The 16161-nt window shown below is 39.1% G+C and overlaps 2 long non-coding RNA genes across 8 annotated transcripts in view; one reads left to right on the top strand and one right to left on the bottom strand.

Annotated features, from left to right (window-relative positions):
- LOC123281863 (uncharacterized) overlaps positions 1–5253 on the bottom strand; it is a 52219-nt gene extending 46966 nt beyond the window's left edge. For all 4 annotated transcript variants that reach the window (XR_011506356.1, XR_011506343.1, XR_011506349.1 and 1 more), the window contains exon 1: positions 4901–5253. This is a non-coding gene — a long non-coding RNA (uncharacterized lncRNA). The remainder of the gene's footprint in view (positions 1–4900) is intronic.
- LOC106842021 (uncharacterized) overlaps positions 1–13751 on the top strand; it is a 101417-nt gene extending 87666 nt beyond the window's left edge. For 2 of the 4 annotated variants that reach the window (XR_011506310.1, XR_001400794.3), the window contains one exon: positions 4170–4894. This is a non-coding gene — a long non-coding RNA (uncharacterized lncRNA). Of the gene's footprint in view, positions 1–2470; positions 2657–4169; positions 4895–5260 lie in introns of those variants that run through there. The other 2 variants (XR_011506307.1, XR_011506303.1) reach the window with 2 other exon arrangements.
- The last annotated feature ends 2410 nt before the right edge of the window (positions 13752–16161 follow it).

Raw genomic sequence — 16161 nt, 5'->3', positions numbered from 1 at the left:
CTTTCTCTGAGTACTGGCCTGCCAGAGCCAGATACGCTCACGTTCTCTCACTTCTGGCTGGCCCCGTGACTGCAAGATGTTACTTGTATTTGAGTATTTCCAGAGTTAGTTGGTAGACACTAGGTCCAGTGGTGGTTAGAGTGTGTGTGGGGGGGTGCACAATGCAGCTAATACTCTTTTCTGTTTATTAGGAAGGAGCGAGGCCACTCATCAAGGTGGAGCTATCTCAGGGGACATGATTTTCCCTCCTCTTACTTCTTGGGGAAGATCTGAGGCCACTTGCTTCATGCCAAACAGGGAATCAGAGCTTGAGATTGGCAATGGCACAAGCTGACCCAAGTCCAGAGTAGAAGAGGAGTCATGGCTGAGACTCTTGAAGGTCTCTGGACAACTTTTTGGCTACAGACTGGAGATCAACCTCAGATCCACACCACCAGATCCAACTTATTAGCTCCTATCCAGCTGTGTGTAGCCACAGGCGTCTTTCCTGCCTGCTCAGCTCCGCCTATTAGATGCCACCAAGGATGTGACTTCTCCAACTGTGTCCCCGAAACCACATACTTCAGACTCATCCTGGGCACCTGTAAAGCTGGAGAGTCCTTCTCTTATCCCATAGTCAGGAAATCAGGATTTCTAAGGTGGAACTCCAGAGTCTGAGCTTATAAGAAGGACCAACGATGACTAATTTTGGAATTCCTTAGAAAGCTGGTGCCTTACAAATCTTTCTCCCTCAGCGGGTGAGGGCAGAAGCTAGCTGAATTTCCAGAGCCCCTTTGTCTGCCTTTATGCATGTACATGTTCATCAGATGCAAACTTCCCCTTATTCCTGCCTCACGGCCCGTTGTGCACCCTTGTTCCCTTTCATGTCAGCCCCCTTGACCAAGGCTTTGGCATTCTGCCTTGCTCTTAACTTTGCTCCTCTTGGCAGCCTGGGCCTTACTCCCCAGATCTCTTTGTTGATTTGGGTCCAGTTTCAAGTAAACTGATCTCCCAGAATCTCAATGCTAACAGCTTCTTTACTATGAGGACCACCTGCTATCCAGAACCTCTGGCCTCTCTTTCTCATCAATGACTTTTGGTAGGAATAACTGCTCAAAGCAAGGTTGAATTCCCTACTTTCCTTTAGAGAAATGGTTCTCAAACTTGACTGTGAATTTGAAACATCTGGGAAACTTTTAAATATTCTCAAAATTGGAATACTGCCTTAACGGAGCTTACATTCTAATTGGGGAGACAGGTAATAAATTATCAAAAACAGTACAATACGACTTAAGGCAATGGTAAGTTGTAGGAAGGAAAAAAAGACAGTGTGGGAAATACGAAGTTACTAGGAGATGCTCAGAAAGTGCCTCTCTGAGGAAGTGATATTGAGCAGGGACCCAAATGACGTGAAGGAACAAGTCATGCAAGTGTGTGAGGAAGAAATCTTCCAAAGAGGGAACAGCAGGTGTACATGTCCTGGAAAGGAAGATGCTTGGCATGTTCCATCAACAGGTGGGATGGAACCCTGTGGATCAGGAGGAAGGAGTAGGAAATTATGTCAAAGTGATCGCCAGGGGTCAGTTCACGGTGGGTCTTGCAGGTCATGGGAAAGATTTAGATTTGGAGTTGTTCTGACGGTGATAGAAAGCCATTAAAAGATTTGCAGCAAGGAAGTAATGTGATTTGATTTATTTTCAAGGGTTCTTCTGGCCACCCTGTGAAGAAAAGTCTACATGAAGCAGGAGTAGAAGTGACGCATTGGGACGATGAGTCGTACAACTGTGGGGAAATTGAACAAACTTGATGCTGGAAAGTAGACAGGGCTGAAAGTGGCTAAAATTACACAATATGAGATTCTGGAGCAAGCCAAGACATTCCTCCCCGAACTAAATTCCTGTTTCCGTGACACTCGGGGTGCCTTGTGTCTGGTGCTCTGAATTAGAATGTAGAGAGAGAGCCTGGGGAACATCTGATGAGGCAATGGGAATATGCCTCTTTTGGGGTGTCAGAGTTATCTCTGTGTGGTATCAAGAGGGAGGCACCCAGTAACCTGGGACAAAGTGATGGGAAAAAATGGTTGGGATCCCTTTTTGGGTTGTATAGTTAAAAGCATTGATCAACATAGTATCCATTAATCTTGATTGCAATGTTGGCTGATTTATTTAACCCCTCTCTACCTCAGTTCCTTAATTTACAAATTGAGAATGCTAATAACCACAAACTTAATGGGTGATTGAGAAGATTAAATTAGAGAATGTACTTCAAATGCTCAGACTAGAGCCCACCACCAAATAACGTTCAATAAATGATACTGTGCTAGTTGGTAAAAACCAAATGACAGACATACCTGGGATTGCTTTCTCCTGTCTTAGAGTAAGAAAGAGGTTTTTGTTTTTAAAGATTGGCCCTGAGCTAACATCTATTGCCAATCTTTTCTTCTTCTTCTTCTTCTCCCCAAAGCCCCACAGTACATAGTTGTATATTTCAGTTGCAGGTCCTTCTAGTTCTGCCACGTGGGACACCACCTCAGCATGGCCTGATGAGCAGTGCTAGGTCCCCGCTTAAGATCCAAACTGGTGATACCCTGGGCCTCTGAAGCAGAGCGCTGGAACTTGACCACTCAGTCACGGGGCTGGCCCCAAGAAAGAGTTTTAATAGGGAGAAATTCATCAAGGTAAATAATCTGACATTCATAGTACTAGTTATGTGAGGATTATCTCATTCCAGTTATGAACGGGAATTCAAAACCTTAAAATAGGCGTATTTACTATTCATAGCTTATTTGTTATTCAAAGGAAGGTTGCAATAATGCAATTTTTATTACTTGTGGCTCACAATGGGGATTTAAGACTAGGTTTCTATTTGGGTGTCTGAAAATTGAGAGCTCCTTTGTTGCCATATTTTCACCATTATTTCTGTTCTATTCCACTTCCTTAATTAAATTTCTAGGTTGGTGTTTCTCCAAGTGTGTTCCATGGACCACCTCCACTACGATCATCTTCCAGGGATTTTTCAAAATGCAGACTTACTGCAGGAGTGGGAATAAGAAATGTGAATTATTGAAAAGCTCTGTAGGTAGTTTTAAAGTTTGAGAAACACCAGAAGTTTCAACGAGCCAGTGTTTCCCTCAAGTCTTGTATGTGCTTCTCAAGTCATCTTATGTTCTTGTGTCAAATATTTCACTTTCTTTTAAGTATGGAAAATAGTGTATAGGATATAAAATCCCCAAAGTAGGGCTTAGAACATGTAACCCCACTCCTACTTGTTACTTACCCCTTTTTTATAATATGTATGGAAAGAGCTTCTATTGATATTAATATATTATTACAGTTTTCCATATGAAGATTAGTCATCTCTGTTAATTATTTTATTTTATTATATAATGTGCTTATTATTATCCAGGAAGACGGTAGAGATGCAGCAATGGAAGGCACAAATTCATTTCAAATTCTGACTCTTCCACTTCGTGGTTTGAAATAAATTATACAAGTTCTTCTTGCCATAATTTGCTCTTCTTTATATGGGGATATTATTACGAAATTGACTTATTATATGATAATAAATATTAGATTTCTTTCCTTTCCAGTAAAAGCCTGTAACCAGTTCTAGAGAAGAATTCTTTTGCTTGTAACATTCATAAAAATGTGCCCTGGCAGGGCTGAGGAGGGAGAGTAAAATGTTGCCCAAGGACTAAGATACTGGGCTTTGTTTCTAAAAACTCTTTAAGACATAAACTCACAAAGGACAGTAACTCAGATAATGGACTTTTTGTGCTAAAAGATTGCTTTAATTTTAAAGTCTCAGAGAACAGGATTCTCTTTTCAATACCCAGACCATGGTACATTTTAAATAATAAGCTCTAAAACAACAATATTTAATAACAAAAGATAGTTAAAATAGAAAATTTGGAAGCGGCTTTGCATGTGACGGAGTGAAAGTTTCTACAGCAGAGCTGGTGAGAATGTACATTCGCCAAATATGTGAAATTAATGGGTTTGTCTGATTCCTGTTGCACTTAAGTCTCAGAAATGAGTTTGTAGGTCAAAACCTCTCCATAGATTTTTGTAGAAGTTTTACTTCCTTAGGAGCAAAAACTCAGATCAGGAATGAACTTGACCTGCTAAAGGAAAAGCAATTAAGTCTTACAAGTAAACCAGGGTTTTTTTTGTTTTGTTTTGTTTTTTAAGCAACTGTTGTCTCCTGTAATGACCTTGCCAAGAGGGAAAGATCTGGAACTTTATACTTTCATATGATAATGTTGAAGAATGAAAATATTTTGACCAACGAACACGAACGGATCAGAGCAGCATCTGACTACCCTTTACACGGGAAGGGCCTGCTGACGTGCCACAACTCCTGAGACAGCTCCATCACTGGAAATGCAGGAAGAAGGCAGAGCCTGTCCTGAACTCGGCAACCGGGAGGGCTGAGGCAGCCCAGAGAGACACTAATACCAGCTCAAGACAAGGTTGACATAAGGGAAGCCATATTGTAGAAAAGAAACCATATTGTAACTTTAAACGACCTATGATGAACTGTCCCAGACACGCTCTGTAGATTTTGTGGCCCCTCCCTGCTGCTTTAAGATCATAACTTTGTTCTTTTGCATTCCTTAGGAATGTGATCACCCCTGGGAGAGAGTCTACCCTGATAGCCATCACCCAGGACAACTGAAAGGTCAGGGTATAGGGCATTTTCTGGTCTCTGATGCAAACACAGTAAAACAAAAAGACTATCGGGAACTAAGACCAGATGTCTGCCCCCACCCAGAGACCAGCTGCCTCCCGCACCCAGAAACCAGCCCCTAATATAACTGGCCTGTAGTCTTTGTTCTGTAAGATGGTTCTTTTGGACATTAGTGGGCCATCATCCCTCTTGCCAGCAAGCTGTAATAAAGAAACCCTTTCTCTCCCATTACCTTGCCTCCTGACTGTTGGTATGTCTAGCGGCGAGCAGATGACCCACCTCGGGCAGTAACAACACTGCTGCTTCTTGCTGCCTGTGGCCTGAGAGCCTAAGTAAGCAGTGTGCTGACTTTGTATTTCAAAATTTTTCCGTATGAAGTTAGTTGTTTGCCCTGTCAATCATTTTTTCAGAGGCCCTGGGGAAGCTGCCAGGGTTTAGTATTTTTAGCTCCTTTATCGGATTAACACTTTTCTCTTTGGCTCTAACAAAGCAGGCCTTCTTACAAGTTAAGGTGCAGACAAAAGGCTCACTACTTGGGAAAATTCTTGTGGATTCAATAAAGCACTTTGACTAATTTTCTTTTCTCCCATAGGAACCTGAAGAATTCCGTCAGGATACCAGATTTTTAAAAGGCTTTCTTCCCAAGGGTCTTTACTTCAGCAATACATAACTACTTTCCTCACTCCTGCCAATAGACAGTTTTCATGAAGTTATTGTCAATGATGGTTGAAGACGGAAAATCTCCAAAGAAACGTCCATGGCTTTTAAGATAGGAGGAATTTTAGGGGCTGGCCCTCTGGCTGAGTAATTAAGTTCCTGCGCTCCACTTTAGCGGCCCAGGGTTTCACCTGTTTGGATCCTGGGTGCAGACATGGCACCGCTCATCAAGTCAGACTGAGGTAGCATCCCATGTAGCACGACTAGAAGGATCTATAACTAGAATATACAACTATGTACTGGGGGGCTTTGGGGAGAAGAAGAAGAAGAAGAAACCAAGACTGGCATAAGACGTTAGCTCAGGTGCCAATATTTTTTTTAAAAAAGGAGAAATTTTGATGAGTCCATTGTTTAAAAAAAATCCCTCCATTTCTTAAGAGAGATACTTAAAGCATCAAGATTTCTTTCTAATAAACCTGGTAAAACATTACTAAAGGCTACCTTTTTCTTTTTGAGATAAATTGTGGTCAAAAGATCTCAACTAATATTATGAAATTCAAAAAGCAAACTTCTATGGTAAGACTAGTGTCATAAATTATGAGGCCCAATATGAAATGAAAATGCTGGACCTCTTATTCAAAAACCAGGGGGAAAGTGCCACTAAATACTGAAATATAAATTTTGCTGTTTAAAATATTTTATTACTTATAATACATGTAACAGTGATACATGAGTAACAGTATAGGCTTACAAATGTAAAAAGACTTTTATTGTTGTAATAGTAAATATTGTAACATAGTAAATAATTCTATAATAATGTGATATCTTGATTGATCACGTGATTTTTCTAACTCACTTTTCTGGAAATTAATTTATTAGATCATTGTAACTTTGTTTTCAAAAAGTTGAAAGTGGCATCAGTTGTTCCTGGCAAATGCAAGGTTGCAAATAATTTTTTATCCTTTTTAAATTTGAAAGGGATCTTTCTGCTGATGCAAATATTACTATAGCTGTTAAGAGTATTTTGTAAGCTGTGACAACATTGGGATCTCTTTTTGATTAATCATTTCACATATAAATTTTAGTATATTTAGAGTTGATAATGCTCATCGAATAATTTTTCTAAAAAGATTTAACTCTGTGAAAATCAGTTTTGTGCAAATCTGAATTTGCTTTTAAGTATAAATTGTTTCCTCTGACATTTTTTGAAATTTGTGTGGGTTGTATGAAAAACTGAAAAAGGCTTCATGCTTTGTATATAATTCAAAATGCCTGTTTATGCATTTTACTCTATAGCTTCAAATATAAGGAAGACAAATTTGTCTTCCTTATTAATAACTGGTTTATCTGAAGCTTCAGATGAAAATAGTGTTCTTTTCCATTGAATGCTATGCTCTTTAAGTTTAATTTCTATTTCTAAGCTTGCAGATGCTTGCTTTGCTGTGTTGCACTAGTTTTCAAAACCAGAAATTCTAAACTGTTTAAAAAGATTCTGGTAACTTCCTGATATGCTTTATGGGGATGTTGAAGCTAACATCTGCTGCCAATCCTCCTCTTTTTGCTGAGGAAGACTGGCCCTGAGCTAACATCCGTGCCCATCTCCCTCTACTTTTGTATGTGGGACGCCTGCTACAGCATCGCGTGCCAAGTGGTGCCATGTCTGCACCCGGGATCCGAACCTGCGAACCCCGGCCGCCAAAGCGGAACGTGCAAACTTAACCACTGTGCCACTGGGCTGGCCCCGAGGCATACACTTTTATTTTGTAATAATTTACTGACAAATTTTGCAGCCTGAGTGCTGGTAGTTCCCGATCAGGTGCTCAGGCTGGAAAGACGGTGGTTGTGCAGCTGTTGCCGCAACAGAGTGCAGAGAGAGATGGGCACCCGGCACCACCGTGTGTCCTGGGGCCCCATGCACTGCTCCCACAGCAGGGGCTAATGCTGCCAATTCTGCCACCAGTCTGGCCCCAGGTCCTGACGTGGGCTGGGCAACCTCCTTGAGGCCCCACAGCATCCCAGAGGGCTCCAAGACCCACACCTCTGTGCCAGATCAACTGTCTGCGCAGGCGCAGCAGGCTGTGCCCATGGGCTTGATCCTGCGCATGTGCAGTCTGCTCCTGGACCAAAGCCGCCTGTGTGAGCTTCCAGCCGGCGTATCTCCTCACCTCCGCCGAGTTCCATTGTACCATTTGACTTCACTGCAAAATTCAAGTTCAAAGATAAGGTTATTTTCAGACAAGGTAGCAGAGCCTCAAACCCAGCATATGGCCCTTCCCAGCACGTGGTCCTGTGCGACTCGGAGAAACCTGTCCTGTCTGGGAGCAAAGTTACCCGGGGGTATGTAGTAATCTCAGCTTTTGGAGAAGTGTGTTCTTTAAAACGCAGATAGGAAGAGTAGAACTGTGAGGCATCTGTGGAGGGACAACAAGTGGGAAATTAAAAAAAGAACGTTCAGATACATGGCCTAGGAGCCATTGATTGGAGTGACACTTTTTTTTTTAACGTAAACTACGTAGAGCATTATTAAGAATTTCCCCTTCTAGTTTCTTAAAAAGGAGTTGGGAATTCAAGGAGTTTGTGATCTAATCTGAGTGCAGAGGCCTTCAAGATTTTAGCTTTTCTCCTCCTGGTATTTCATAGTTGCCTTTCCCGTGCTTCACTGGAGAATAATTATTATTTTAAAAATTTTTTTTTTTAAGAAGGAGAAGGTCTTAAAGATGACCCACTCTTTTTTTTTTTTTTTTTTAAAGATTGGCACCTAGGCTAATAACTGTTGCCAATCTTCCTTTTTTTTTTTTTTTTAAGGATTGGCACGTGGGCTAACAACTGTTGCCAATATTTTTTTTTCTGCTTTATTTCCCAACCTTCCCCCCCCCGCCCCCCATAATTGTATATCTTAGTTGCAGGTCATTCTAGTTGTGGGATATGGGACGCTGCCTCAACGTGGCCTGATGAGCGGTGCCATGTCCGCGCCCAGGATCCGAACCCTGGGCTGCCGCAGCGGAGGATGCGAACTTAACCACTCGGCCAGGGAGCCGACCCCTGGAGAATAATTATTTTTAGCAACTCAGCTTTGTAGTACTTTCTAGAGCATTCGATTTGGTTTTCATAGAAATGTCTTTCTTTTTGTATTCATAGGTTATTGATTTTTGTAATATTTAGTCAATTGATTGCAATTACAAGTTCAACTGTTGTAATCAGGTTTGGGAGCAACGCTTTAGAGTAAGCAACTCAACGGGAGAGAAGATAATATAGCCATGAGCATTCAAATATACCAGAGACATCAATCAGAATGTTTTTACAGTAGTAATTGAGAGCATTGGTTTCTGGTGAGTCACTTAAGTGGAGGTTGGTTAAGAGCAGTTCTGGTGTAGCATGTCAAATCTACTGTATATTATGGGGAACACAAATATTTATCCCCTAATGTGTTTTCATAAGGGTCTGCGCCCAATAACATTCACAGTTAATTATTTTTATTTTACTTAAAAGATGAAACTATTGAGTTAAAATGGTTCTGTAGTCCTCTGTTTGATAATTCATGCGCCTTTCCTTTTCCATTCTTTTTCATTCTGCTTTAACTTTTTCAATCCTTAGAAGTTAACCTATGAGACAGTCAACAGCATGTAAAACTGCCTTTTTGTCTGAAGAATGCTCTCCTAAGCCAGTAGCATCATCCTATGTGTGTGCGCATTTGTTTGTCTGTCTGCTTTGAGGTCTTTATTATTAAAGGCGTTAATTAGGTGATAGTATTTCCTGGTCCTTCTTTGAGCTGAGTGGCTCTTTATTTTTCTAGTTTAAATTTTATTCTTGGATCAAACAACCGTATCAGTATCTAGACTGCCTTGTGTAAGCTCATAGTTGACTTGTTCTTATCAAATGATGCTTTGGTTTCGTGCCATTGGCATAAATTGATGTTTTAAAAAAAATATTGGCAAATTACTTTTGCATTTGTTTTAGCAATATTTTTGAGGATATGGTTCAATAAATTCCAAAAGTCTTCTTTATGAGGGTCTAAAATTTAAATTAATTTAAATTAAATGATACTGTCCAGTATCAGAAAAAAAGTTGTGCTTATTTCAAGCGTCTGTTTCTTTGTTCTTCGTATGCTAGGGCACTTCGAGTCAAATCTACCTTTTTTCTAATTACTGCAGAGGAAATTAAGTCGTGCATTCATTGGCTTCACTTTTTCCCTTAGCCCAATCTATATTTATTTTTTAAAAACGTGCTATAATATATGTAATAATGTAAATCACTTCAAACCATTTTTGTAATAGACTAGAATTAAAATAATCATGTACCCTATTAAGAACTCATAAATCCACTTATCTTCTCATTTACACCTTCATGTGCTAAGTTATTATCAGGCACTCCTAAGGAGATGGACCTGTCTCCCTGATGTTGGCAACTACAGTTTTTTACATCCAGATGGTGCACATCTAAAAATGTGGCCTTTCAATCGCGCTTCTCATATAGCTGAGAGGGAGGAAAGGAAAATTTATTGAGAGAGCCATAGTTTCAATTCACGGAGCCTGAAGTATTGGTGTCATCAGATGCTGCACAGCCTACAACTCTCTGAGGGCTCCAGGAGTCTGGCCCGGTGCCACTAGAAGCCATCCGTTATCCTAGGGGAAATTAAGTGTGTCTGACAAAATTTCCCATTCTAGTTCATTTGCTCATGGTGTTACTGTGATGGGGATCCAGGCCTCCAGCCAAGATTAGGTCCCCCACGTTCTGGCTCTATCTCTTGATAAAGTTCAAAGATTCTGTCAAGGTTCATGGTTTCAATCTCTGACATCCTCGTTGTATTACATGTGGTCATGCAAAGTGTCATGAGCATATTATGGTTAATATTTTGTAAGGAAAACTTTCTTGCATCATCAGCTATTACAGTCCCAGCTGAGGCACAGGCCCCAGGGCTTTCCATTTCAACCTAGCCTGCCTGGCTTTTATGCTCTATTTCTCAGCAATTTCGAAATTGTAAAGGTGGCCAACAGTGGCAGATGGTACCTGACACTTGAAATAGGGGAACTCTCCTCCAGAAGAGGGAGGAATCGATGTACAATACCAGGCACGTTCCCAAGAGAACAAGAGTTTCAGCCAGTGGAAATGAGAGTGGGGTGGACATACGTTAAAATTGTTGATACTCTAAACTCCCTGATGAGGTATTTCTGCCAGATGCTGCTGTAACAATACTCTTAAATAAAAAGCTGGAGGGAGTGGAGAAGTGGGTCCTGTTTAACAAAGCATTTGCTGGAGGCCACTTGCTGATGGTTACCTCAATAGCTGTATTGCGGCAGCAGTGAAGCTGTTGTCATTAAAGTTGGAAATGAAAAATGAGAAAGACGTGAGTTCAGAAGAGCATACAGCCGCACGATCAGAGTTGTGGTTGTTGCCTTCTTTGGTGAGAAGGCACCTAACTGTTTTTTAAGGCTGTGTCTGAAATTATCACTGAAGCGGGAAGAACGTGGTGTGACCTTGTTTATTCAAAACTGTGGTCATGCATCGATGTGTATGGAACCTGGGACTATGAGAATTGGAAAAATTGAGCCTGGGAGAGTCGTGCTGTGGTTATTGGACTGGCTTCTGGGACACATGGAGGTGTTAGGTCAATTAGGGACTATAGGCTTCTCATTTTCGGGTTAGAGCTTGCAAGGTGGGCGTTGAGGGGAAGGTTGGTGAACTTGGACTCAACCCTCCAATGAGGCCAAATGGCTTCAAGAGACATGTGATGGGCAGAGCCTGAGAACATAGAGTGAAATAACTCTGGAGCCCCAAGGAAGTGGGAAAGCGAGGAGTGTTCATATCTCAGAAAGTCAGACTTAAGGAGCCTTTAGCGGGTCCACGGTCTCAAGTCTAGAGACTCAGAGCAGGAAGTAGAATCTTACACAGCTAGAACACTTTGAAGGAGTAGAGGAGAGATGAATGTGTCACAAAGATGTCAAAGGACAAAGAGCAGATGCATTAGGTCGCCAACACAAGGGATCACTTCATCTTTTTTTTTTTTTTCCTGCTTTATCTGCCCAAATCCCCTGTGGTACATAGTTGTATATCTTAGTTGCAAGTCCTTCTAGTTGTGGCATGTGGGACGCTGCCTCAACGTGGCCTGACGAGCGGTTCCATGTCCGCGCCCAGGATCCGAACCAGTGAAACCCTGGGCCGCCAAAGCGGAGCTCATGAACTTAACCACTTGGCCACGGGTCTGGCCCCGCTTCATCATTTTCTGTTGAAAAAGTTCGATTTCCTCATGTTGAAGTGATTCTTAAAAAAATAAGTTCGAATAATTCAGTTTCTATCATTTTGCAATTTTAAATGCAAATGATTTCCAAACTGCATGCAGTATATGAGATTTTTTTATAGGAAATGAAAATGGTTTATAATGCTATTCAGTTTATTCCTGAATGGAATTTTACAAATCACCCCTCGACTCTGCTTTTTTTTTTAGCTTTCTCAGAGACTTAACATACCTATTTTTTATCTTTTCATTTAAAATCATGCCTAAAGAAAAAAGACTAGAAGGATATATAATATACTGATATGCTAACATGGTTATCTCTGGAGGATAGCATGAAAGTTGGCTCTTCACTCCTCCCTATTTTTCAAATTGTCTTCATTGAACATGCATTACTTTTATAATCAGAAATAATCAATGGATACTATTTTAAAATTTTGTCTAAAAATGATATTGCCCCAATATCCTTTTCAAATCCATAAAGATATCTGTTTCCTTTAACACAAATACACACCCTCATTGAAAACAAAGGTATAAAAAATTAAAAGTCTTCAGAGTTTTATAGTTTCTGTATATGTATGTATGGGTATTAGCTTCCACATGTTACTGGAGATCATATTGTATCGGAATCCTAGTTTGTTGCCCGTGTTCAAATGCCAAGGAGCGAAGTTAAGTACATTTCTGTTTTCCATCCCTTTTATATCTCTGTTTTTTATATGTAGTTTATGGAGATACTAGCAGCTGGAAACATATGTGTAGCATGCAAATATATATATAATTTTGGATTGCTTTTTGTATAATCACCTCAGTGAAGTCTTCCAGTTATTCTGAATCAATTTCTTATGAGGAAAAAAGAAAGCAACAATTTAGGTAAAGTGCTTTAACTCTTCGAATGATGATAGTTATAGACCCATAGTATCCTATAATTAGGCTTTGTACTAAATGTATCTTAGGACTATTTTGTTTCGTTGTTGGGAGACACTTGGCAATTTCAGTAGCTGCACTAATGTCTTGATATTGGGAACATCTCACCTGGAGCAGGAATATGCAACAGAGATGTCCTTTGCCTGTGACTAGGAAGTTTGCTGGCACTTGACAAGTATGGCTGTTATTCACAGGGGCTCTCAGTCGTTCAAAAGCACGCAGGATTTTACAACTGAAACTGTTATTTAAATATCACTTTGTAATCTTGTATTTAAAAATTAAATACCTTGGGAAAAATAATCTTCTTCAATATATTGGGATAATAGTGTACTAGAGGTAAAAAGAGATATTAAGTAGTATTTAGTCAAACCTTTTCATTTTACAGTTTTAAGTAAAAGGTTGAGTTCTAAACAAATGGAAAAAGAATTGCCAAAAATGAGTTCATGATATACAATATTCAGAGAGTAAAGGGAAAGTGTTTCTTGAGATAAATTTTTCAGAAAAGGAACTGAAAAAAATGTATTAATTTCATGGTTAGTGCTTTTGCAGTGCTGTTTTGGAAAAATTTTTCTTTCCCAAAATCATGATGCTATTCTGTTTTCCTTTAGAAACATTATTATCTTTTCTATTTAGATCTCTGATTTTTCTCAAATTAATTTTATGTATCATGTAAGGTGGAGAGATTAAGATTCTTTTCCTATCTAATTAATGGATTACTATTTATTGAAAAGATCATTCTTTCCCTAATTAATTACAGTGGAGCCTTTGTCATAAATCTGGTGAGTGTGCACGTTTGGAACTCTTTTAGACTCTATTACATTAGTCTATGTATCTACCCTTGCCCATCATTACACTGTATTGATATCAGGGTTCCATATTCTCCAGCTTTATTGTTTATTAGCATTGGCTTGGCTATTCTAGTTCTTTCTCATTCACATATAAAGTTTAAAATCAGCCTGCCAATTTTTACAAAACAGTTCTTCTGGGATTTTGATTAGGATTGCATTGAATCTTTGCGTCAATATTGAGAAAACTGACTTTTTAACAATATTGATTTTTTCAACCCATGAACGTGGTGTGTATCTCCACTTATTTAGATAATCTTTCTTTCGAAGTTGTGTTTTTAAGGGTTCACTGTTGATGTCATGAACATTTTTTACTTTACTTTTGATTCTCTTGTAAACGGTGTTTAAAATTTTATTTTCCAGATGTTTGTTATTACCATATAAAGTTGATTTTTATATATTGACTTTCTAATCAGCAATATTGTTGTATACACATTATTTTTATTAAATTGTTTGTGGATCCTTTTAGCTTTTCTACATGCATAAACATGTCATCTGTGAGTAATGGCACGTTAATTTCTTCTTTTCCAACTGTGATATATTTTCTTTCTTTTTCTCCTGGGCAGGATGCAGTACAATGTTAAATGTAAGTGGTGATAATGGACCTTCTTTTCTTGTTTCTAACTTTGGCAGGTTTTAATATTTGACCATTAAGTATGAAAGTTGTTGGGGTCTTTTGTAGATATCCTTTTGTAGATTACAGAAGTTTCCTCCTATAGCTAGTTTCCTAGATTAAAAATAATCTTAAATAGGTGTATAAATTGGGATTAATTAAAATTAAGAACTTTTCTTAATTAAATACATCTTTAAGAGTGTAAAAAGACAAGCCATAGACAAGGAGCATGATATTGACAATGCCTGTGTCTGACAAAAGGCTTAAAATAAAAGACAGATAATCCCATCCAAGTGGACAAAAACAGCTTGAAAGACCTTCCAATCACCAAAGCTGGTATAATTTGAGCAACGAAAGTTTTAAAAAGTCTTGGATTATACTCAAAGAATAAAATAAATATTCATGAATCCATACTGATGTAAAGAAATGATTAAACAAAAATAAATGAGAAGGGACAAATACTCCTTACAGAAGAATTACAAACAGTATGTGTCAATCCACCCCCTTCAGGAGATTAAACTTAATTCCTCTTCCCTTATGTGTGGGTTGCCCTTAGTGGCTTGCCTCCGAAGAACAGAGACGCAAAGGGAATACAGTAATTGCTTAGTGGAGAAACCTGTCAGATACCACCTCATCCAAGTGGTGAAGCTTTGCTCACCACTGCTAAGTCATGTTGATATCGTTCACTTTCTGAATTGTTGCAATGAGAGAAACATTTCACATGTATGGTGCTCTACTGAGAGAGTTACCTTAGAGGTAAAGATGGAGTTAGGTCATGCAGAATCTTTGAGACCACTGTAATGATTCTGTGTTTTGTTTGAAAATCAATGGAAAGGCATTCATGATAAACTGGGTTGAGATTTTTGCAGGAGCACAAGAAGCAGACAGGGAAGTCAGAGAGCTAGGTGTTCTCGGGCACAGGGATCATGAGCAGAATAGTACTGAGGAGGTGCGGGAAAAGGATGCTGGAGGAAGCCCCGCATGCAGGAAAGACCTCCCACAGCCAGAGACTCCAAGCATGAGGTCGCCTTTCAGCTTTACGGTCACAGAGGCTAGAAAAAATGCTTTTATCAGCATCCAGAATGAAGTAAAAAAGATCCAAGTATATTATTGAAAATTATTATTTTTTAAATGCCAATTACACATCATGGAGGCGATATTTAAGGTCACATTTTTCCTATCATTATAATATCCATTACCTCCCAAGTAAGCAATGCTAATATCAAAAGTCATTTTCTCAGTGCACACTCAGTAATGAAGTGACTTCTAGGTGGGATTGCCTAGTTGATTTATTACCGCAGCTGGGTGATGGGAGGGCTTCCCTGGAAGGCTTTTACAATTTATCAAGTTTTCTTGGCCTAAGGAAGGGTAATTACTTTTCTGGGATTGATGTGATGTGTGAACCAATACAAACGCTGGGGATGTAAACAATGACCAATCTTTTACTCAAACAAAATTAAACTGTAACACACTTACTATATGTAGAATAGGCATTTAACGGTTTCAAGGGATAGTTCCAGAAATATCCTCCTCTTCAAATTTCCAAATGCAATATGACATACACATTTGTCCTTCTATGCATGTAACAGCCGGGAGTGAGGTGCACTCAATGGTAAAGGATATGCTTTTGCAACTCAAATAAAAGCAGACTCTAAAAAGTATAAATCAGCACATGGCATAACTTTCAAAATGACTCCTGAATGACAAAAATCACAAAGGCTAACTTTAAAGATACCAATGTATTTTTAAAATTTGTGTTGTGGTGTGAAGACTATAAAGCTGCTTTTCTAATCAGAAGCTTTTTTTTTTTATCATTCCATACTAATAAGACATGGAGACATTTAATCTAAAACAGAGAAGATGAGGAAGGAACAACGTATCTGTCTTCAAGCAGTTAAAATGTCATCACGTAAAAGATGAAACAGATTTGTTATACAACACTCCAGAAAATAAAATAAGGAACAATAGTGATAATGCAAGAGAGGATTTAGATTTATCATAAGAAGAATATCCCTAATAATTGTAGTTGTCTAAGAGTGGAATTGTTTTGTTTTCTGTTTGTTTGCAAAGCAATGAATTTCTCGTCACTGAAAGTATTCCAATAAAAATTCGGATCAATGTCAGAAAAGCTAGAAATGATTCCTACATGAGGTGCAGTTTTGATGGGATTACTTAGGAAATGACTTAAGACTCAAAGTGTTTGTGTTGGCTGATGTACAATACCC

The sequence above is a fragment of the Equus asinus genome, chromosome 1, assembly GCF_041296235.1.
Source record: "Equus asinus isolate D_3611 breed Donkey chromosome 1, EquAss-T2T_v2, whole genome shotgun sequence".
NCBI lineage: Eukaryota > Metazoa > Chordata > Mammalia > Perissodactyla > Equidae > Equus > Equus asinus.
This window is presented reverse-complemented; position numbering and strand designations above follow the sequence as displayed.